Source organism: Elaeis guineensis, chromosome 14, assembly GCF_000442705.2.
Source record: "Elaeis guineensis isolate ETL-2024a chromosome 14, EG11, whole genome shotgun sequence".
In the NCBI taxonomy this organism is placed as follows: domain Eukaryota; kingdom Viridiplantae; phylum Streptophyta; class Magnoliopsida; order Arecales; family Arecaceae; genus Elaeis; species Elaeis guineensis.
Window position 1 is genome coordinate 30,480,926 of NC_026006.2, and position 23,815 is coordinate 30,504,740.

Sequence of the window (23,815 nt, forward strand, 5' to 3'; positions counted from 1 at the left end):
TCTATAGAGATAGACCAAATAGGATGCTGGGACTTTCACAGAAGATGTACATAGTGGAGGTGCTAAAAAGGTTTAGCATAGAAAACTTCAAAAGAGGTTTAGTACCTTTTAGACATGGCATTCGTCTCTCCAAGAAGATGTGCCCTAGCACACCTGAGGAGATTGAACGCATGAGCAAGATCTCTTATGCTTCTACAATAGGGAGCCTCATGTATGCCATGCTATGTACATGACCTAATATAGCCCATGCTGTGAGTGTCACAAGCAGATATCAGTCGAATCCAAGTGAAGAGCACTGGACTTCTGTGAAATGTATCCTTAAGTACTTGAGAAGGACTAAGGATATATTTCTAGTCTTTAAGAATAGAGAACTCCAGGTTCAGGAATTTACAGACTCAAACTTTATGTCTGATATAGATGATCGAAAGTCGACATCTGGGAGTTTGTTCATTTGTAATGATGGTGCAGTTAGCTGGAAGAGTTCCAAGCAGACGGTGATTGCTGATTCCACCATGGAGGTAGAGTATATTGCTGCATCAGAAGCTGCGAAGAAGATATTCTGGTATAAGAAGTTTGCCGCAGAGCTTGGAGTGATGTTATCGGATGCCATCCCTCTTTACTGTGATAATAATGGCACCATAGCTCTAGCTAAGGAGCCAAAGTCTTACCAAATGTCCAAGCATATCGAGCGGTGATTCTATCTGATCCGTGATTACCTTAAAAAAAGTTATGTCGAGGTTAAAAGAGTCGACTCCACAGATAATGTGGCAGACCCACTGATAAAGCTATTAGGCCAGCAGAAGATCAAAGCCCACCTTGAGAAGATGGGACTTAGATATGTAGCCAATTGGCATTAGGTCAAGTGGGAGTTTGTTAGATGTGTGCCCTAGATGCCAGATTGGCTGACACATTCCTGTACAAATGTAAGGACAAATTTATAATTTTGACTATAAATGAATAAAAGAGTTATTCTACTATCACATTATGTACATTATGTCTGTGATACATCCTTTGAGTTAGTAGGAATGTTAATTCATATTTTTAAGAGTTGAAAATTTAAGGCATGAATTTACATAACTGACTCATAAATAGCTCCTGACCATAAGATCATCATGAGGATGGTGATCGATCCGGAAGGTTAGTGTACGATCGCTTCCTTAGGATAGATATGTCTTGAGTCTATGGTGTGGAGACACTGGAGCGAGAGTATAGGTATTCATTGAGAACAAGAGTACTGAGTGTGACCAAATCGAGCAGTCATAAGGAAGTCTACCTTCTCGTCGATGACTAGCTCGATGCTGCAGCTGTGTGTCTAGTTCTTCGACCTGAGGTATATCGACAGTTCACCTTGAGTGTGTTATAGTTTGACTACACCATAACTCGATCTCCTAGCCATTCGAAACCCTGAGGTGTATGTTGGTTGTAGCATATTCATTGTAGGAATCATATTGCACCAAGATGGGATCTATCAACCTCGGTAGATAAGAGGAGTAGTCCTATGATGATCGAAAGATTGAGTCCTTAAGCCTATGGCCATGGCAGAGTGAAATAATGAAAAAGAGTTTTTCATTAAGATTTCACATCGAACTTGGATCGATCGATTGATTCATATGATTGATGTTGGGTTTGACGAGTTCACCTTATCCCTAATTCAGTCAGGACTCATGATAGAAGAACTCAATCACACAGGTAGCTGCACCGAGAGGTTCATCTTCATTTCTGATGGGTTGCCACCATATACTGCTAGGTGTCACTGGTGGATTTTGGGAGCAATTATAATGATCTTGATGATCGATCATTCTAATTGTCTGAATCAGAAGAGTTCTGGTCTATCGAAAGGAGTTTCGATGATGTCGATGATGAGATCACCACATGTCTCATTACTATATGGAAATGAACCTAACTAGGTCACACAAATAAGAGTTAGGGTCTGGATTGATGGAACCAGATCTAGGGTTTCAGGGTTAGATCTTGAAACTTTTTCAAGATCAGGCAGCGGAAGATAAAAATAAATCAAAATTTATTTTATAAAATCAGAGAATCCATAGATCTAAGATTCTATTACATGATTATTACATAGCATTAAATCAAAAATTAAAATATATAAATATAGCATGAACTACATGTTGATCATATCAACATGTTTCTATACCACATCTAATGTATGTATTAAACAATAGATCAGATCTATTACCTTGCAAGTTAGATGCTCTAACCTCGCTGATCTAGGCTTAAGGATGATGTTGCAAGCCGCACACACGTCCGGTCTCTAGGAGTCATCCACACGAGCCCACGAATCTCGATCAGAAGTCCTGCTTCAGGAAATCAGCACAGTATGCTAGTACTGCGCTGATCCTTCTTTGATGGTTGATCAGGTGCCTCCTTCTTCTTGATTTAGACTCTTCCAAAGATGGAAAGTAAAAGGAAGAGTTTCAGATCTGAGACACTCTCAGGAAACTCAAGATAGAGGGAGGAAAGATATGAAACAAAAAACCCTAGAAGAAGACCCTCTTCTTCTTCACGTTTTTCTCTCTAGACACCCTAACTTGCATCTTTTATATCTCCATGACCCAAAGGTCTTTCTCTTTGATTTTTTGATAGCTCAAAGGTCTCTCAAATCTCTATCTTCTCCTAAAATTTTATGAAGAAATTCATTTTATAAAGAGAGATATGATAGAGTCCTTGTCTAGGTCAAATACCTAGTCAAGGCTTATCCAAACATGGCAAGTTAAGGGGCGCCCAACTCTTGAGCACCTCCTCCATATTTTCATGCATGGATTACTAGAAAATGATGCACAATATGTACCCTAAAAGTCATAAAAATTCTAAAAGAAATTTGGATAAATTCGATGCAAAATTGAAAGAGTTTTGGATTTCTAAAACTCTATCTCATAGAATTCGAAATCTAAACTTATTCCTTTTTGATTTGATCCAAACCACCTTCCATGTAAGAAAGAAGAGAGGAAACCTTTTGTGAACATGGGAGAGACCTGGGAGAGGGCTTTTGTCACATAAAATAAGTGGAGATTGGCATTGAATAAGAGAGAGGGCGTGGGGAAGGCTTATGTGGCGCAAGGTGGAATCCTAGTCTTACTAGGATTCCATCTTATGATTTGTTTTAATTTGGTTTCCCAAACCAAATCAAACCAAAATTAGATCAACCTAATTAAAATAGGTCTTAACCTAATTAAGAACCTAATTTAATCAGATTAAATTAGATTTAAATTAGATTTAATTTTTTAATCAAATTAGAAATTAGATTGATCCAAGTCCTAAGTGAACTAAGACTAGTTTTTCCTTGCACTTGGCTTATCCAATAAACCAATTGTACTTAATCCAATCAAGGTCAAACTAAATCTAATTAAATTATATTTAATTAGACTTAATCTCAGCCCATTAGCTTAATCAAATTAAGCCAATTAGCAATCGAATTGCTAATCGATCCTCCTGCAATACTTGCACTGGGTTAAATGTCAATCGTATTGATCATTTAACCCTAGAACGATTCTTAATCGTTGATCAACTATCCGATCGGATCATGAACTCTAATATGTGCGACCTCATAGGTCCAAACCTAAGTTGGTAGCACAGGAATAAATTTTTGTACCAATCGAAGTGACCATCTAGCAATGGTACCCGACGATCGGATAGGTCGAATGTGTAGAACAACATCCTTAGAACCCATGCGGATATAGTTTTCATATAATTCATCCCCTTGACCAAAATGATCATAGGACACCCCAGAGTTTAACTGTCAACTCTGATCAGGTTGTCCACATTGTATTTTAAAATATCAAATCCATCTGATGGATTATCCTGGCCAAGGTTTTGCTAAATTGAAATACAGCGACTCATTCTTCTCCAACTCTTGGAGTGGTCAATCCCATCTCAATCACACTCTGACTTCACAAGTACTTGACTGTGTCCAGAAGCCTTCCGTCTCTGAATTAGAAATTCAGTTAGTCCAGTACCAAAGCACAGTGAGTTGCTTGCAAGTCACTGAGGCGATCTCAAGTCTAAAGGACACTTATACCTATATCCCATCAGAGATATTCTCGACAGCAGAATGCTCTGGAGTTGGTCACGTTCAATGATGATGTACCCTTACATCTCACCTGTATGTCATACCAGTGTCTCCACACTCCTTGGTTAAGAGGACAACCAACCCATATGGCCTACAGCAACCTATGCTCGATAGAAGCTGTCGTCCTTATTAACAGCTTATCATTTGGTCGTGAACAGTTTTAAGGACTAATCGATAAATCCTTTCTTTATCGAACTTAAATAGTCCTAAGGACTTCATCATAACAACGGAGTTCATTAGAAGATGAAAGCTTATGATGAAGATGCCAAATATATTTTATTTATTAACAAATCAATTACAATACTTGGTTGCTCAACCGTCAACAGCTTGACGATTGGCTTTTTGGGACACATTTCCCAACAACTCCCACTTGACCTAGCCTCTAATGCCATAAGTAGATATCTGACACACTATCTAATCTAGGGTGCTTGCCAGTAGAATAGATTCTTATCAGGCTTGATCTTTTTGGTCTGGCTTTGCACTGATGTCCCAGCCTGAACTTGCACCTTCTTCACTTTCTTCTTCTTGTTCTTCTTCCCTTTCTCAAAAGGTCGAGAACCAGAAGATGAACCTCCCACTAAGTTCACGACTCCTTGTAAAGTTGGTGATCCTTCTCAAAGTTCTGAAGCAACCCCAGTAACCCGTGGTAGTTCTCTTCAGGCTTTGTCATTCTATAATGAGTGAGGAATGGGAGATAAGACTTGGGCAGCAAGTTTAGTATTGCATCTTTCCCAAGATGCTCATGCAAGGGAAAGCCGAGCTTGCTCAATCATTCCATCAGCTCGATCATGTACAATACATGATTAGTGATAGAGGCACCATCCCGCATTTTGGCGTTGAAGATGGCACAACTAGTCTTGTGCCTCTTTACGTCATCGGGTGTGCCAAAGGCATCCTCCAACACTTTAAGCATGTCCTTTGGCTGAGCCATCTCGAATCTGTGACTGAACTCATCGCTCATGACAGCTAGCATGATACAACGCACCGTGGTCCGATCACTGAGCCACTTCTGGTAAGTGTCTCTGACTGTTCCACGTGCATTGACAACTGACTCCTCAGGTGCAGGATCCATTATCACATATAGGATCCGTTCATGCTCCAGGACTATCTTCAACTTTCGATACCAGCTACCGAAGTTGGGTCCCACCAACTTATCATTGTCCAACAATGATCGGAGCAATAGGGAAGTGGCCATATTTGCACAAAGGAGAACCATAACCTAATTAGTAATTGATTTATTAAATCAAAAGATTTGGACTTTAATCAAAAGATTTCTCCCACTATTTTATTCGAATTGGTAGCCTCTACCTCCAACTCGAGGAATTATCCTAATTCCTTAGCGGGTACTAGAATCCACTTAGACTGCACACAAGCCCAACTTTGGTTGGTCAACCCATGTACATCTAAGGGTAGGTTCATAACCAATTGTTTCTCTAAATAATTTTTAGTAATTTTAATTTTGTCCTAGAAACCTAATCAGTAGGCTTTGGCCTCCACTGTAAGGATCTGGTTAGGTCCAACCATTAACATGATCATACTTCGTGTATCTAACCAACGAATGATTAAGCCCAACTTTGGTTGGCTCACCTAACCACCATTAGAGAGACACTTCCAAGTCATCATATGATGAGTGATAATTTCATTAGTCAACAAGCACCAGGCCTTTGGGTCTGCAATGATTATTGAGTTAATGGACTCATTATCAAACACCTTAATGGAAGGTTATGACTCAGTTATCTCCATAACTTTATCATTTTAAGGACCTAATAATTTTAGAGGATTTAAATAATTTAGAGGATGAGGTCAGATGAACCAGCTATCATGATCCTCCCACTGGCTTCACCAAGTCAACTTAAGGGAGACCATTAAAAGGGCTGGTCTAGGAGCACCTAAATCAGTCACACTGATTTACCTAGCTGACATGGGTCAGCTCGAATAGTCAAGTGATCTGATCAAACCATAATTTCACCAAGAGGCCAGGTAAGTTCGATCAGTGGGAGGGTCTGCCAAAGCTTGCCTTAGACACCATCAGAAATGGCCAGATAAGCGGGCTCCCAATTAAAAACCACCGGTCTAGTTTACCTTAGACACCAACTGGTTTAATTAGTTTCGATTAGATCAACCTAACAGTTCGTGCTAGACCGCTTAGCCAAGAATCAAGTCCATTTGGTTCTCGTTAAAGACATGGACTTGACCAACTACAACTATTGTAATTGATCTAGAAAATCCTTGACCTAATCTAAGACAACAATTGATTAGATTTAGTCAATTCTCTAATTAAGTCCATCTTTAATCTAACCATAGGTCTAACCCAATTAATGGACCTAATTCCCACTAACCCATTAACCCAATATGTTATGATTTGTGTCTTAGGTTCTTCAATTCACAATCCTAGAACCTAATCAAACAACTTCTTAATTCTTAATTAAGTTTTGGGCTGAGGGTTGGGTTCGGCTTTTCAAAAAATAATTTTTATATTTGTAAAATAATTTTACAATATGATTCTACCAACCATATTGCATGTTTGATTCATAATCAAGATACAAGTGAAATAAACATGAAACTACTCTAGATCTAATCTAAACAGGTTCATGTAATTGAAACAATTTCAACTTTAAACAATTTCTTTGCACAAAAATTATTAACAAAGAGATTTTATTTCAGATTTAAATATCTTTTAAATCTAATAAATCATAAATTTAATCTAGATCATATCTAACAAATTTATGATTAAAGATAGATCTACACAAACTAGGACAACCTTTGCACTGTAAGGGGTAAACCTTACAGCAGGACAACCTTGCAGTTTGTGATTGATCAAAAATTTTAATTTTAGATTTAATAATCAGATTATAAATTAGATCTAATCTAAGAAATAATCTAAGCATGTATAAAAAATTATGTAATAAAGAACCTTGCTCTGATACCAATTGTAGGAACCAGATCTAGGGTTTCAGGGTTAGATCTTGAAACTTTTTCAAGATCAGGCAGCGGAAGACAAAAATAAATCAAAATTTATTTTCTAAAACTATAGAATCCTTAGATCTAAGATTCTATTACATGATTATTATATAGTATTAAATCAAAAATTAAAATATATAAATATAGCATGAACTACATGTTGATCATATCAACATGTTTCTATACCACATCTAATGTATGTATTAAACAATAGATCAGATCTATTACCTTACAAGTTAGATGCTCTAACCTCGCTGATCCGGGCTTAAGGATGATGTTGCAAGCCGCACACGCATCAGGCCTCTAGGAGTCATCCACACGAGCCACTAATCTCGATCAGAAGTCCTGCTTCAGGAAATCAGCACAGTATGCTAGTACTGCGCTGATCCTTCTTTGATGGTTGATCAGGTGCCTCCTTCTTCTTGATTTGGACTCTTCCAAAGATGGAAAGTAAAAGGAGGAGTTTCAGATCTGAGACGCTCTCAGAAAACTCAAGATAGAGGGAGGAAAGATATGAAACAAAAAACCCTAGAAGAAGACCCTCTTCTTCTTCACATTTTTCTCTCTAGACACCCTAACTTGTATCTTTTATATCTCCAAGACTAAAAGGTATTTCTCTCTGATTTTTAGATGGATCAAAGTTCTCTCAAGTCTCTATCTTCTCCTAAAAGTTTATGAAGAAACTCATTTTATACAGAGAGATATGATAGAGTCCTTGTCTAGGTCAAATACCTAGTCAAGGCTTATCCAAACATGGCAGGTTAAGGGGCGCCCAACTCTTGAGCACCTCCTCCATATTTTTATGTATGGATTATCAGAAAAAGGTGCACAATATGTACCCTAAAAGCCACAAAAATTCTAAAAAAAATTTGGATAAATTCGATGCAAAATTGAAAGAGTTTTGGATTTCTAAAACTCTATCTCATAGAATTCGAAATCCAAACTTATTCCTTTTTGATTTGATCCAAACCACCTTCCATGTAAGAAAGAAGAGAGGAAACCTTTTGTGAACATGGGAGAGACCTGGGAGAGGGCTTTTATCACACAAAATAAGTGGAGATTGGCAATGAATAAGAGAGAGGGCGTGGGGAAGGCTTATGTGGCGCAAGGTGGAATCCTAGTCTTACTAGGATTCCATCTTATGACTTGTTTTAATTTGGTTTCCCAGACCAAATCAAACCAAAATTAGATCAACCTAATTAAAATAGGTCTTAACCTAATTAATAACCTAATTTAATAAGATTAAATTAGATTTAAATCTGATTTAATTTTCTAATCAAATTAGAAATTAGATTGATCCAAGTCCTAAGTGAACTAGGACTAGTTTTTCTTTGCACTTGGCTTATCCAATAAACCAATTGGACTTGATCCAATCAAGCCCAAACTAAATCTAATTAAATTATATTTAATTAGACTTAATCTCAGCCCATTGTCTTAATCAAATTAAGCAAATTAGTAATCGAATTGCTAATCGATCCTCCTGCAATACTTGCACTGGGTTAAATGTCAATCGTATTGATCATTTAACCCTAGAACGATTCTTAATCGTTGATCAACCATCCGATCGGATCATGAACTCTAATGTGTGTGACCTCATAGGTCCGAACATAAGTCGGTAGTACAGGAATAAATTTTTATACCAATCGAAGTGACCATCTAGCAATGGTACCCGACGACCGGATAGGTCTAATGTGTAGAACAACATCCTTAGAACCCATGCGGATATAGTTTTCATATAATTCATCCTCTTGACCAAAATGATCATAGGACACCCCAGAGTTAAACTGTCAACTCTGATCAGGTTGTCCACATTGTATTTCAAAATATCAAATCCATCTGATGGATTACCCTGGCCAAGGTTTTGCTAAATTGAAATACAGCGACTCATTCTTCTCCAACTCTTGGAGTGGTCAATTCCATCTTGATCACACTCTGACTTCACAAGTACTTGACTGTGCCCAGAAGCCTTCCATCCCTGAATTAGAAATTCAGTTAGTCCAGTACCAAAGCACAGTGAGTTGCTTGCAAGTCACTGAGGCGATCTCAAGTCTAAGGGACACTTATACCTATATCCCATCAGAGACATTCTCGACAGCAGAATGCTCTGGAGTTGGTCATGTTCAATGATGATGTACCCTTACATTTCACCTGTATGCCATACCAGTGTCTCCACACTCCTTGGTTAAGAGGACAACCAACCCATATGGCCTACAGCGACCTATGCTCGATAGAAGCTGTCGTCCTTATTAACAGCTTATCATTTGGTCGTGAATAATTTTAAGGACTAATCGATAAATCCTCTCTTTATCAAACTTAAATAGTCCTAAAGACTTCATCATAACAACGGAGTTCATTAGAAGATGAAAGCTTATGATGAAGATGCCAAATATATTTTATTTATTAACAAATCAATTACAATACTTGGTTGCTCAATCGTCAACAGCTTGACGATTGACTTTTTGGGACATATTTCTCAACATGGATGTCATCAATTGAGCTAGCCCAGTTTGATTGATTTGGATTAGATCCAATTAGATTCAAGAAAATCATGCTAGCACACGATTGAGCCTAACTTTCTCTTCGTGTAATCTTTTCTATCTCGACTGAGCCAAATATGATTTGACTCACCCAGAGAACCTTCAGAAGGTTTCTCATAGTCTGACTAGAGCTAGTCCAGCTCAGAAAGGACTTGTCTTAATTCATGAGATGAATTTAAGATAATACCTGCTAATTCCTGTCACCTGCCATTTCCCATTTTAGGATATTGATCAAACATTGATCCATGGATCTTGGACTGTAGGCCACTTGGCAAGAGGTCATTGAAGATTTTTTATGGAGTGTCCACCTACTAATTTTACCCTCAAAGTGGGCACCATAATCAGATATGGCGTGTGCCCCAAGTGGATAAGAATAGAGTCCCATGAGATGAGGACTCTAATCCCTTGATCAACTTGGACTGTAGGGCACGAATCTCACTATGCTTATCCAGTGTTGGTGCCAACAGTAGGAGGAATTATGGGGATTATTATCTAATATGATTAGATGACATCACTCCACCAATCAAATTTTTTCCAAAATTAATTAGAATTTTTTGATTGGTCGAATGATGTGGCACTGCATGGCGCAGCAGGGTCTATTTAAACCCTGTCTGTGCCTAGGGTTTAGAGTCTCTGCTTAATAACCAGAAAAAGCTTGAATCCTCTCCACTTCTCTATGCCTCCTCTGCTCCTCTTCCTCCCCTCTTCACGTCCAAGAGGTTGGGCATCCATCTGGTGCTTGTCCAAGGCGTGGTGGCTCTTTGATTAGAAGGCTGCAGAGATTTATCGAGAAGCTGCTGCTCCAGCTTCAGAAGATCTTTTGAAGATCTTCCAGATCAGATCCAGATCTAATTTTTGGAGCAAAGATTCATGAGGAGAAGATGATCCAGATCATATTTGAGTGGATACCGATAGAGGCCAGACAACTGTGTGGCTATTTTAGAACCTCGAGCATTGCTGCGATCATCTATAGGGTAATCTAGTTACCCTAGAGGTATTTCTCTATTCTTCATGATTTTAGATTTAATTTTAGATTTAATATTAGATAATAGAAATTAGATCTAATAGATCTTAGATCTAAAATATCATAGGATAATTTTATTTTTTAAAATATTCCACCCTAGATCTCATTAGATCTGAAAGATCCTACAAGGAAAAAGTGGATTTTTTCTTCAAAAAGGTCATCAGCATTCCTCTCCTTTTTGTCACACAAACCAATCACTTCACAAGGGACCGGCTAGGATTAGATAAGGATGATCATTTGATTTGAAATTCAAACACCTTTGAATTCAAATCAAATGCATCCTAATCCTATCACTAATGGGCGATAAGAGGAGTGTTTGCTGCTGATTTTCTCATGCATAAACTAAATTTGTGCGATGAGAATTGGTGTGAGAAGAGGAGAGTGGCGCAAGAGAGAAGTCCAAAAAAATTGGACTCTAGGGTCTCAATATTTGGTTCTTAATTAGGTTTCATCCAAACCCAATTAGTTTAGAGCAAATAGAGATGAGTCAATCTAATCTAATTAGGTATCCAAACTCTAAATCTAATTAGAAATATTCTAAACCCAAGTCTTGATCAAATCAGGGCTAAATCTTTCTTAGCGATTAGGTCATCCTATAACCTAATCAGGTTTGACCTAACTGAAACTAATTCAATTAGACTTAGTCTAGACTTTAATATTCAATCAAATTAAATTAATCAACAATCTAATTGTTGACTAATTCCTCTTGAATATCATTGACTCTTAGTGAATCAATTTATTACAACTATTGCACAGGATTAATCATCAATCGTATTGACAACTGAATGATTCTTAATCATCGATCAACCATATGATCGGAGAGATATTTCTTATGTGTGTGACCTCATAGGTTCGAATCTAAACCGATAGCACAGAAATAATTTTTGTATCAATCAAAGTAACCATCTAATAATGGGATCCGACATCCAGATAGGCCGAATATGTGCAAAGCAACACTTAGAACTTACTGGATAATGGTTACCGTATAATTTATTTTTTTAACCCTAATGCTTAAGGTGACCTAGAGTTTAACTGTCAACCTTAGAATAGTCAACCATATTATATTTTAGCCTTTCAAATCTATCACATAGATTATCCTGAAAAAGACTTTATGGAATTGAAATACAATGATGCATTAACTCCTACTTATTTGGAGGGATCAACCCTATCTTGACTCACGCACTGACTATCATAAGTCCTTAATTGTTCTCAGAAACTTTTCATCACTAGATTAAAAATTTAGATAGTCCAGCACCAAAGCATAGTGAGTTACTTGTAAGTATCATGGTGATCTCAGATCGGAGAGATACTTATTCCCATATCTCTTGAAAATAACTTTTGACAACAGAGTGCTCTAAAATTAATTATGTTCAGTGAGATGTACTCTTACATCTCATCTGCATGCCATACTAGTATCTCCACACTCCTTGATTAAGAGGATAACCAACATATATGGTACATAATGACCTACACTTGATATAGCTATCATCCTATTAATAACATATCGTTTGGTCACGAACACATTTAAGGACTAAACGTAAATCCTCCTTTATCGATTCTAAATAGTCCTAAGGACTTCATCACAATAAAGGAGTTCATAAAAGAAGATGTACAATTTGTGATAAAATAAAAGATATCAAATAATTTTTATTAATAAAAATTGATATACATTTACATCAATAAGCTCAACCATCAATAAACTGATGATTGACTTTGGAACATATTTTTTAACAAATAGTTCTCTTCTTTCTGACTTTCTGAATATTGTGTTGCTTCATTGCAAGCTCATGAGTCATCAATGATCCAAGTAGCTCTTCAAATGGTAGGATGTTGAGGTCTTTTGCTCGTTAGATGGCAGTCACCTTGGATTCTTATGATCTAGGTAAAGATCTAAGAATTTTTCTCACAAGATCATTACTAGGACATGATTTTCAAGGCTCTTGAAGTTGTTAATAATATTAATAAAATGTGTAAACATATTAGCAAAAGATTCATTAGATTTTATTCTAAATAACTCATATTTATGCACAAGCATTTTGATTTTGGATTCTTTGACTTGGTTTGTGCCTTCATGCATTACTTCAAGTCTATTTCATACCTCTTTTATTGAGTTACAAGTAAAGATGCTGTTAAACTCATTCACATCTAATACATAATACAAGACATTCATTGCCTTAGTATTCAATTGGACTAATCTTTTAAAAGAAGCAATGCTGTTGACAATAACTGTTGTATGTGTGGGCCATTGATTGTGATACTCCATAGATTATAATCAATTATTTGGATAAAGATGCACATACATGCTTTCTAATAAGTGTAATTAGACCCATTGAAAAGAGGTAGCCTACTAGTGGATTGCCACAAGGATTAATTTTTTAGTCTTAAATCATTATTTTTCAAACTAATTTTCTTGAATTCTTCTAACAATTCATGAAATACTCCTTGAAGCTCATCAAATATAAAATCTAAAATATATTCAAATTGTACCTCATCATCTTGTGCCATAAGACATAAGTTTGCAATATTTTAATTTTCTTCATCGAAGTTTGATTCTTTATTATCACTCCATATTGCAATCATAGCTTTCTTCATTATCTTCTTATCCTTGCTTGATTCTCTCTTGGCCATTGGTCTTTTCTTGAAACTTTACATTTTTTTCCTCACAAACTTTTTAATTTTTGGGTGATTAAGGCCATGTCCTCATCACCGTCATCTTCTTCCAATAAGTTCTTATTCTCCTCTTCTTCCATCACTGGTTTGAGGGTGATAGTTCTCTTCTTTTTGACTTTCTCATTATTATGTTACTTCATTGCAAGCTCATAAGTCATCAATGATCCAAGTAGCTCTTCAAATGGTAGGATATTGAGGTCTTTTGCTCGTTAGATGGCAGTCACCTTGGATTCTTATGATCTAGGTAAAGATCTATGAATTTTCATAAGATCATTGTTAGGACATGATTTCTAAGGCTCTTGAAGCTATTAATAATATTAATAAAATATGTAAACATATCAGCAATAGATTCATCAGATTCTATTCTAAATAACTCATATTTATACACAAGCATTTTGATTTTGGATTCTTTGACTTGGTTTGTGCCTTCATGCATTACTTCAAGTCTATTTCATATCTCTTTTATTGAGTTACAAATAAAGATGTTGTTAAACTCATTCGCATCTAATACATAGTATAAGACATTCATTGCCTTAGTATTCAATTGGACTAATCTTTTGTCCACCTCATCCCAATCACTCTCCGATTTAGAAGAAGCAATGCCATTGACAATAACCATGGTATGTGTGGGCCATTGATTGTGGTACTCCATAGATCATAACCAACTATTTAGATAAAGATGCACATCCATGCTTTCCAGTAGGTGTAATTAAACTCATTGAAAAGATGTGGCCTACTAGTGGATTGCCTCTCGATAAGTGAAACTTTCAAATGAGTTGTCATTGATCTAACTCTTGATCTTTAGATCAAATCAAGCTAAGAATCAAGTTCTAATATCATTTGTTGGCCAACTAGACAATCCAAGAGAAGGGTGAATTGGGTTTTCATAGATTTAAATAAATATGTACATATTTTTTAAACAAACTAAGTTAGATACTACGAATGTGTAGCAAATACAGTATATAGCAATAAAATCAAATGAACGAAAACTAAACAAGAATGCAAAGTAAATAGAAATGAGCACACCATATAAATATAAAGAATTTTATAGTAGTTCGGTGCACACCCAACACCTCTATCCACTTCCCAAGCTCCCTTTAAAATTTTTTACTATAATCTCCTAATTATAGTATTTTTTTTAATAGAGATAAAAAATAAATCCAGTTAGTTTTTTTATCTCACCAACCAAAATTTATATCGATTATTTTTCTGGTTCACAATCAATCCAATCAATTTTTTGGGATCACCAACTATAATTTTATATCGATTATTTTTTGAATTTACAATCAATCTAGTTAGTTTTATAGGATCACCAATCACAACCTATTCTTTAAGTTTCAAACATTGTGAAACTTATTACAGTAGATTTCAGAAAACAAAAATTTTACAACACAAACAACTCCTTAATATGCCAATGAAAAATGTTGATGCTTGCTTGAGGATTGCTTGTATACTTTGCATGATGTTAGACACACTTCTCTTAATGATAGCCTTCATAAAAATTAAGAGCTTTTAGATGTGGAGTTGAAAAACACTCTTGAATGCACTCTAGGTTGAAAAATAGGCTTCTTTCCTTGGAATAGGCTATTCTTGGTATTCAATTAGGTTCCTTCTTATTTTCAAAAGATCTCCTGATCATTTAAGATAATTTTAATTTGAAAACTAGCCATTTTTGGGTGTTGAAGATGGAATCTAGCCATTCTAACAAATTTCAAAAGTTTCTACAACTTACTCAGCATAGTTTGTTATAGCTGTCAGAAACTCAGGAGTCGACTAGAGGTCTTCGATAGTCGACTCAAGTCTGTATCTAGAAAATAGGCTTTCTATTTTTTCTGAGAGAGTCGACTCAAGATCTACTGTGATCAACTTCAGATCAGTGCCAAATTCTAAAATAGTGCTAGAGTTGACTCTTTGAAGCCATGAGTCGACTCGACTTCCTTAATTTAGCTTTTCTCATTTGTTCATATCAAAACTTAATTTTTCTTGGCTCAACAGCTTTCCAAATGTGAAATATCTTCCAAGCATTCTACAAGAATTAGCTTCTTACAAAAATACTCTCATCCAAGCTTCAAAGTTATTAGTCTTTTTTTATACTTCAATATTGTATAATCATCAAAATCATTCTTTGGGTCAGTACAGTACTTGCATCTCAAATGGCATGGAAGGGCAGCCTTTAGAACTTGTGCTCCGATCACCAAGGATGCACATACTGAGAAGAGAAGAGATAGTGTGCAAGGATGGCCTTGGAAAAGGAGTCGAGTACTATGGTATCCATGAGAGCTTGAGAAACTCTTTGTGGAAATCAGAGGCACATCGGTGTAGATGTCAGATGGCACCACTTGTGTCATCCTAGATTTCCTGGTGGTTGCTGTTGGACAAAACCTTCAATTATAAGATCAAAGCCCTTCCTCTAGCACCATTCAATTACTATTGAGAATTGATTTAATTTGGACCAGTGAGCTGGAGAGCTAGAAGAGGCAATTAAAGGACCTAGATAGTTGGCCAAAGATCTCAAAGTAGTTGACAATGGCCTGAAAGAATAATACCCTACAAGCCAATTGCATACAGATTGCAATAGGATGTTTATTGTAATTTATCTTTTAGACTCATATAATTGACATTTATGATTAATAAAATTAGGTATTTTTATTTCATTATTTACTGTATCTTATTTATTTTAAGATTATAATGAACCCCATAGGTTTGGACAATGATTTTAGGATCATGATGAGATCATGCCAGTGAGACCTAAATTCTTGATAGCTCTAATCTAAAATATTCTTAGTCATTGGTACATTGAGTCAGGGATCAATGATACCGGAAAGACTGGCATATCCTATGTATGCTCAGAAATGAGGGTGGTTGATCTCACAATTACTTATGTGGTGATGCTAATACAAAGATATGGGTGCTTGTCAGAGAATGAGTTCACTGAATTGACCTGCAAGAGAATATCAGATGGAGTTACATATCAATTGATATTTCTCTAGTGGAAGTTGTGTATTTGATCCTTAGACCTGAGATCACCATGGTACCTTCTGTACTTAGATCCATGTTTTGGTTCTGTTGCCCAGCTATGCAACCCAAGAGGGGGGGGGGTGAATTGGATTTCTAAAAATTTTAAGCTTAACTTATGACTTATGAAAAATATTTGGCAATAGCTAAATGAATATGGAGAGTTAAATTAATTCAGGACTAATGGCTAAAAGCAAGAATGCAAGAAAATAATGAAGAGTTAAAGGGAAGCAAATATGCACACCACAAACAAAAGGATTTATAGTGGTTTGGTGCCAACCTTGCACCTACATCCACTCCCCAAGCTCCTACTTGAGAATTTCAATCCACTAATCTTGTATTCAACCCGAATACAAACGTCGAAAACTCTGACTCTAGCTATTCCAAGCTAGACCACTTATTTCTCGGGTACAAGCCAACCCAATACACTCCGATTCTAGGTTCGGATCAATCTTTCCTTGTTTTGAAACCCCTCCAAAACAAAACCAAACACTCAAACTGAGTATAACAATTTATATCACAAACAAGTACAGAGAAAGCTCCTTTAATGAGCAAATATAACTTTAAATACACTTTACTCAAGAGAAGAAGATCCTCTTCGGATTTTCTCAAAGTGGATGGAGACTTGATTGAGCGCTTGAGGAGTTGGTGAGCTTGGATTGAAGGCTTCTTGAAGGCTTTGAATGAGCTCTTTATTAGGGCTGAAAAGTTGTTTTGAGAAACTTTTTTTCAAATTTTTTCTTTTGAATGCTCTTCAATGCTCTCTTGAATGCTCTTTTTATCTCTTTCTTTTTCTTTTACTTGTTTCCCACCTTTTGAATCCTTTTATAGCTTTAAGAAATAGAGAAAAACATTCTAGGCTAAAAAAGAGCCGTTAGACCACATTAAATGAGCATTAAAAGCACTTAAAATGGGTTAAAAACTAGCCGTTGCGGAGAAATTCCATCACAGGGGTCGACTCATGGTTTGACTCATGCCTGGGGGTCGACTCATGGGTCGACCTCTGTGGAAAAATATCAGAAAACAAGGTTCTATGATTTTTGGCCTAAAAACTGCAGGGGTCGACTCATGCCTGGGGGTCGACCCCATGGGGTCGACTCATAGGGTGTGCCAATAAAAAATCTGCGTGCCAATCAGCTCATTGTGCCATGAGTTTACTCACGGATCGACTCATGATTTTCAAACATGCATAACTTTCAAAATACAAGTTTAAAATCAATAAAATTTTCATCATTGGATCACAAATCTTTTGTTCTATCATTTGATACTATCAAATCAGAGTTTTGGTAAAATTACAATTTTGCCCCTGAAGAGCAATAGGTCTTTTTCAAATGAAAATTAATAGTACCCCTTCAACTGCTTTGTAATCATCAAAATCAATCTAGGAAGCAACAATCTCCCCCTTTTTGATGATGACAAAACACTTGAACAAAAGCATCTATGTGAATCATGAATTTCAGAAGAATGCATTATAAGTAGTTTGAAGATAAAAAGAAGATTTATTACCAACTTATAAGTGCATTTGCTTGAGAAGAAGATTGATTCTTTTGGTATGTGATACAAGTGCTCATTTGCATAAATAGTTTGCCCATTGCTTAATGATTTGAAAATTTGCTCATTTGATTATGTGATTTTGGTGTTAGAGTAAAAAATTTATTTTTGTTATCAGAGCAAGTTGTATCTTAAAAATTTGCTCATTCTCATTTGATTATTTAGTTTTAGTATCAGAGCAAAAATAATTAAGTGTACCAATACATGTCTAAGAATTAATTATAAAGTATATCAGAGCATGTCAAATTTAAGATGTATCAGAGCAAGTTAAATTTTAAAGCATATCAGAGCATGTTTAAGGAGTAATTTTAAAGGTTGCTCATTTTCATTGTACTTAGCAATTTACTCATTGTATTTTTGAGTCATTTAATAATTTTGCTTTTGATATTGTTCTTTAATTTCTCCCCAATTCAATCATTTTATTTTCAAGTCTTTTAATAATTTATAATTTTGCTTTTGATTTCTTTTTCTTTAATTTCTCCCCCTTTTTGACATCATCAAACATTGTTAACTCCTCCTCTTTTTCTGAATATGTTTTCTCTTTAGTGTTTCTTCAAACTTCTAGTGCTAATCATTAATGTTTGCTCCCCCTGAATACAGCAATCATTAAACAAAATATGCCATAGATTACCATAGATATAAGAGAAGATATATAATCAAGAGATGATTGACATCATTACAAAGAGTAGATATATAATTAAAAGATGATTAAAAACATAGTTGTTTCAATACATATTTCATATCATAAAAGTCAGCTAGCTAATGTCATTACATGGCCCAAAATACAGATCCTAGAAAGAACAAGAGACTAACACCTAGGATCTAGTAAAGCTCATGACTAGATGGATTGGAGTCATCAGAGATAGGGTGAGGAGATGATGGATCTCGACCAAGAGCACGTCCTCTACCTCGTCTGCCTCTGCCATGAGTGGAGGTGCTGGCACGAGCAGGTGAGCGAGATGAACTAGGAGGCTGAGAACATTGAGAGGCCAAAGACTGGACTGAAAGAGTGAGTCTAATGGAATCAAGAATGTTCAGTGCTCTCAAAACAGACTGAAGCAGAGCAGTGAACTGAGTAGATGCATGCTCACTCGAGCCTCTGATCTCTCTCCTCAATAACTCATAACCACCCTCCAAAGCACCTCTAAGCCTGCCAGCCTCTGCAGTAAGGTCTGTGACCTCAATAGAGCTCTCCTGTGGCTGAGGATGGGCCAAAGCTAAGACTTGCCCCTGCAAGTCAAGAACTCTCCCAGTCAGTCTCCAAATGCTGTCCTCGAGCTGCTGAATCCGAATAGACTGATCTGAGATCAACTGAAATACAGTGGAGATATGGAGAATCAAGGTCTGATCAGATGAATCTAATGAAGTGGACCCTGGTGCAAATGTAGAAGTGCTCCACTGTCGAGAAAGCAAGGTAGCGACATGTTGAGAAATCTGCTCGATCTGATCATCAGCTAATCTGAACTCTGGAGGAGGTGCTCTGCTCTCTGGCTGCTGTACTGGTGTGTACCTCCTGGCAGAATCTGAAGGGCCAGCCTTTGGGTCTGAAACAAACTGGATATCTGGAGATGCTGCCCTGAAGTCATGGAGAGGAGATGAGGGATCTTCTTCTTCAGCTCTGTCTTCTACTCTATCCTCAGCTCTCTCCTCAGAACCCTTGATCCAACCACCATCAGATTTAGTGAATCCCATACGGTGCAGAGTGTGTTGGTTGATGGTGTCTGCGTGAGAAAACTTAGCAGATGCCTCCCTCTCAAAACTGACTCCAAACCTCCTGAAGACTAGTGTGAGAGCCATACCAAAAGGCAGATGTGCCTTGGATCTGTTCAGTGTCTCTCTCATGGCCTCAATCATTAAAGTAGGGAGGTTTAATGGGATTTGAGTGATCACATGAAACATTATACAAATATCTCTGCCAGAAAGGAGGTCATGCCTACCACTCCTAGGGAAGAAGAGTTTTATCACTAATTGATGTAAGATCCTCATTTCAATTGACAAAATTTTGGCTTCCAATTTATTCAAACTTTTCGAGTAGGTTCCTCCTAGAATTATATTGATCCCCTCGTCCTTCACTGGGAGTTCCATGTAAGAATATCCCTCACAGGGCAAATGTAGTATCTCTCCCAAAATAATAGGATCCAGACAGATATCAACTCCCTTAACTGTAGAAGTCACTGTTCCATTGCCATAATGCAGATTTTGATAAAATTCTCTAACCAGGTCTACAAAAGTAACTTCTTTGAGAGAGCAGTAAAAACCCCAACCATGGTTTTTTATCTTTGTCCCAAAGGAGAAACCTTCTTTTTCAAAGAATCTAAAATCCACATTCTTTTCGGTTTCAACCTTCCTATCAGATAGAGGGATTTTGCTAGGGCTAAGGGGAGACTGAGAAGGACCTTGAGCAGACACTGAAGCCGGAATAGGAGCAGTGGAGGACTGAGCAGCTTGCCTTTTCCTGCGGATGCTTTCTTCCAGCTCACAGACTGATTTTTTTCTTTGAGGAAGCTTCATCTTTGGAGCCATTCTCACCACAAGAGCAGGCAGGGAGACTCGGAAGACCAAAAAGGTGAGTAGAAGGAGGGTTACAAGAGGATGGAAAGGGATTTTGGCGGAGAGAAGAGATGATTTTGAGAAGAACGATGGAGGCTAGGGCACTCTCCAACCACTTCAATCAAGGGATAAAGATGCGAAAATCTCCTTTCCCAGGCGGTGATTTGAGGTGGAGAGGAGAAGGGAGAATGTTCTTGAGCTAAATCTTTAGTTTTGGAGAGAAAGAAGATGAGGATGATGGGTCTTGGAGGGAGGAAGATGAAGAGAATGAGGGGTCGGCTCATGAACAGGTTTAAGATAAAAAGGAGTGAACCCATGGGATATTGGCCGAAAATTACAAGTTTGCCAATGGGTCGACCCTAGGGGGTCAACTCATGAATCACAAAAATTCAGAAAAAATATGAATAAATTTCGAAAAATTTAAAATTTTGAGAGAAGGAATTTTGCTCAATGATAGGTTATGAGAATGATAATCTTGAGCTTTTAGGACCAAGAGAGATGATGAAAATTGATCTCAAATCGATTCCTTGGAAATGGAGAAACACTTAGGCATAAGGATCAAGAATTCCTAGATTTCTCCTAATTTCATAGAATCTATCCTCGCTAAGGGCCTTTGTAAAGATATCAGCTAATTGATTTTCAGTGCAAACATATTCAAGAGTTATATCTTTGTTTTGAACATGTTCTCTTATAAAATGATGTCTTATTTCAATATGCTTAGACCTTTAATGTTGAATTGAATTTTTAGTTAGATTTATGGCACTTGTGTTGTCACATCTTATGGGTGTTTCATTAAGTTTGATTCCAAATTCTTCGAGTTGTTGCTTAATCCACAAGATTTGAGCACAACAACTTCCAACTGCAATGTATTCGGCCTCAGCCGTAGACAGTGCTACCGAATTTTGTTTCTTGCTACACCAGGAGATTAGGTTAACTCCAAAAAATTGGCAAGTTCCACTTGTGCTTTTTCTATCTAATCTACATCCAGCAAAATCAGCATCTGAAAATCCTAATAAATCAATTAGTGAGTCCTTAGAGTACCATAACCCTAGAGTTTGAGTACCATTCAAGTATCTAAGGATTCTTTTAACAGCATTCAAATGAGATTCTTTAGGATTAGATTGATATCTAGCACACAAACAAACACTAAACATGATATCAGGCCTACTTGCAGTTAAATATAATAAAGAGCCAATCATACCTCTATAGTATTTTAAGTCTACACATTTACCTTCATCATCCTTGTCAAGCTTACATGAGGGACTCATGGGTGTGCCAATCGGTTTGGAGTTCTCCATTCCAAATCTTTTGAGTAGTTCCTTGGTGTACTTGCTTTGGGTGATGGAGATTTCCTCTTTTGTTTGTTTGATTTGGAGTCCGAGGAAGAAGGTAAGTTCTCCCATCATGCTCATCTCGAACTCCCCCTGCATGAGCTTAGCAAAGTCTTGACAAAGAGACTCATTAGTAGACCCAAAAATAATGTCATCAACATAAATTTGTATTACTAACATATCATTTTGATTTCTTTTAATAAAGAGGGTTGTGTCTACATTACCTCTTGAAAAACTATTATTTAATAAAAATTTGCTTAGCCTATCATACCAAGCCCTAGGTGCTTGTTTTAATCCATATAAAGCTTTATTTAATTTAAAAACATGATTAGGAAAAGCATGATTTTCAAATCCTGGGGGTTGTTCTACATAGACTTCTTCAGCAATATATCCATTCAAAAATGCACTTTTGACATCCATTTGAAATAATTTGAATTTCATAAAGCAAGCATATGCAAGTAAAAGTCTAATGACTTCTAATCTAGCAACAGGTGCAAAGGTCTCATCAAAATCAATTCCTTCTTCTTGATTATAACCTTTAGCAACCAATCTTGCTTTATTTCTTATTACATTACCATGTTCATCTAATTTGTTCCTAAAGACCCATTTTGTGCCAATTATTGAATAATTTTTAGGTCTTGATACTAAAGTCCAAACATTATTTCTTTCAAATTGATTAAGTTCCTCTTGTATTGCATTAATCCAATTATGATCATTTTCAGCTTCTTCAATAGTTTTTGGTTCAAAATGAGATACAAAAGCACAATGATTAAATACATCTCTAAGTGAAGAACGAGTTTTTACCCCATGCATAGGATCAAAAATAATCAACTCCTTAGGGTGATTGTGAACATACCTCCATTCCTTGGGTAGGTCATTTGTACCTTGAGGTTGTTCTTGAATTTCTTTACCTCTCACATCTTGTTTGTCTTCTTGTTCCTCGTCCTCTTGAGTTGTTGAATCTTTCAGAGTGATCTCCTTCATTCCTTCTATTAGAGGATCTGCATCATCAATACCCTCATTCTTCCATGAATGAAGATCGTTAGATTCATAAAAAACAACATGTATGGACTCCTCTACTACTAAAGTTCTTTTGTTAAAAACTCTAAAAGCTTTACTAGTGGAGGAGTAACCAAGAAAGATCGCTTCATCTGATTTTGCATCAAATTTACCAAGTCTTTCTTTACCATTATTTAACACAAAACATCGACAACCAAAAACATGAAAATATGCAATATTTGGTTTTCTTTCTTTCCAAAGTTCATAGGGGGTTTTCTTTAAAATTTGTCCAATCAAAGCACGATTTAAAATGTAACATGCTGTGTTAATTGCTTCCGCCCAAAAATATCTTGGAAGGTTGCTTTCACAAAGCATGGTACGGGCCATTTCTTCTAAGATTCTGTTTTTTTTTTCTACTACCCCATTTTGTTGGGGTGTCCTAGGAGCAGAGAAGTTATGGCCAATTTCATTTTCATCACAAAAGTTTTCAAAGTCTTGATTTTCAAATTCAGTTCCATGATCACTTTGAATATTTTGAATTGAAAATCCTTTTTCATTAGTGACTTTTTGGTAAAATTTAGTAAAAATATGAAAAGTTTCATCTTTGTGTGCTAAAAAGAAAACCCAAGTAAAACGAGAGTAATCATCTATAATTACAAAACCATATCATTTTCCTCCTAGACTAGTGGTTCTAGTTGGTCCAAATAAGTCCATATGAAAAAGATCTAAAGGTCTAAAAGTTGAAACAATATTTTTGGATTTAAATGAAACTCTTGTTTGTTTTCCTAATTGGCATGCATCACAAATTCTATCCTTTTCAAAATTCAGTTTTAGCAAACCAAGAACTAATTCTTTCTTAATTAATTTTGAAAGAGAATGCATGCTAATGTGTGCAAGTCTGCGATACCAAAGCCAACTTGTCTCATTAATTTTAGCATTTAAGGATACTAGGCATTGCATGTTTATTTTGGCTAAATTATTTAAATCTACCATATAAATATTACCATGTCTATGTGCAATAAATTTAATGCCATCATTAACAGGACTAGTTACAATGCACACAGACGATTCAAAAATAACTTTATATCCTTTA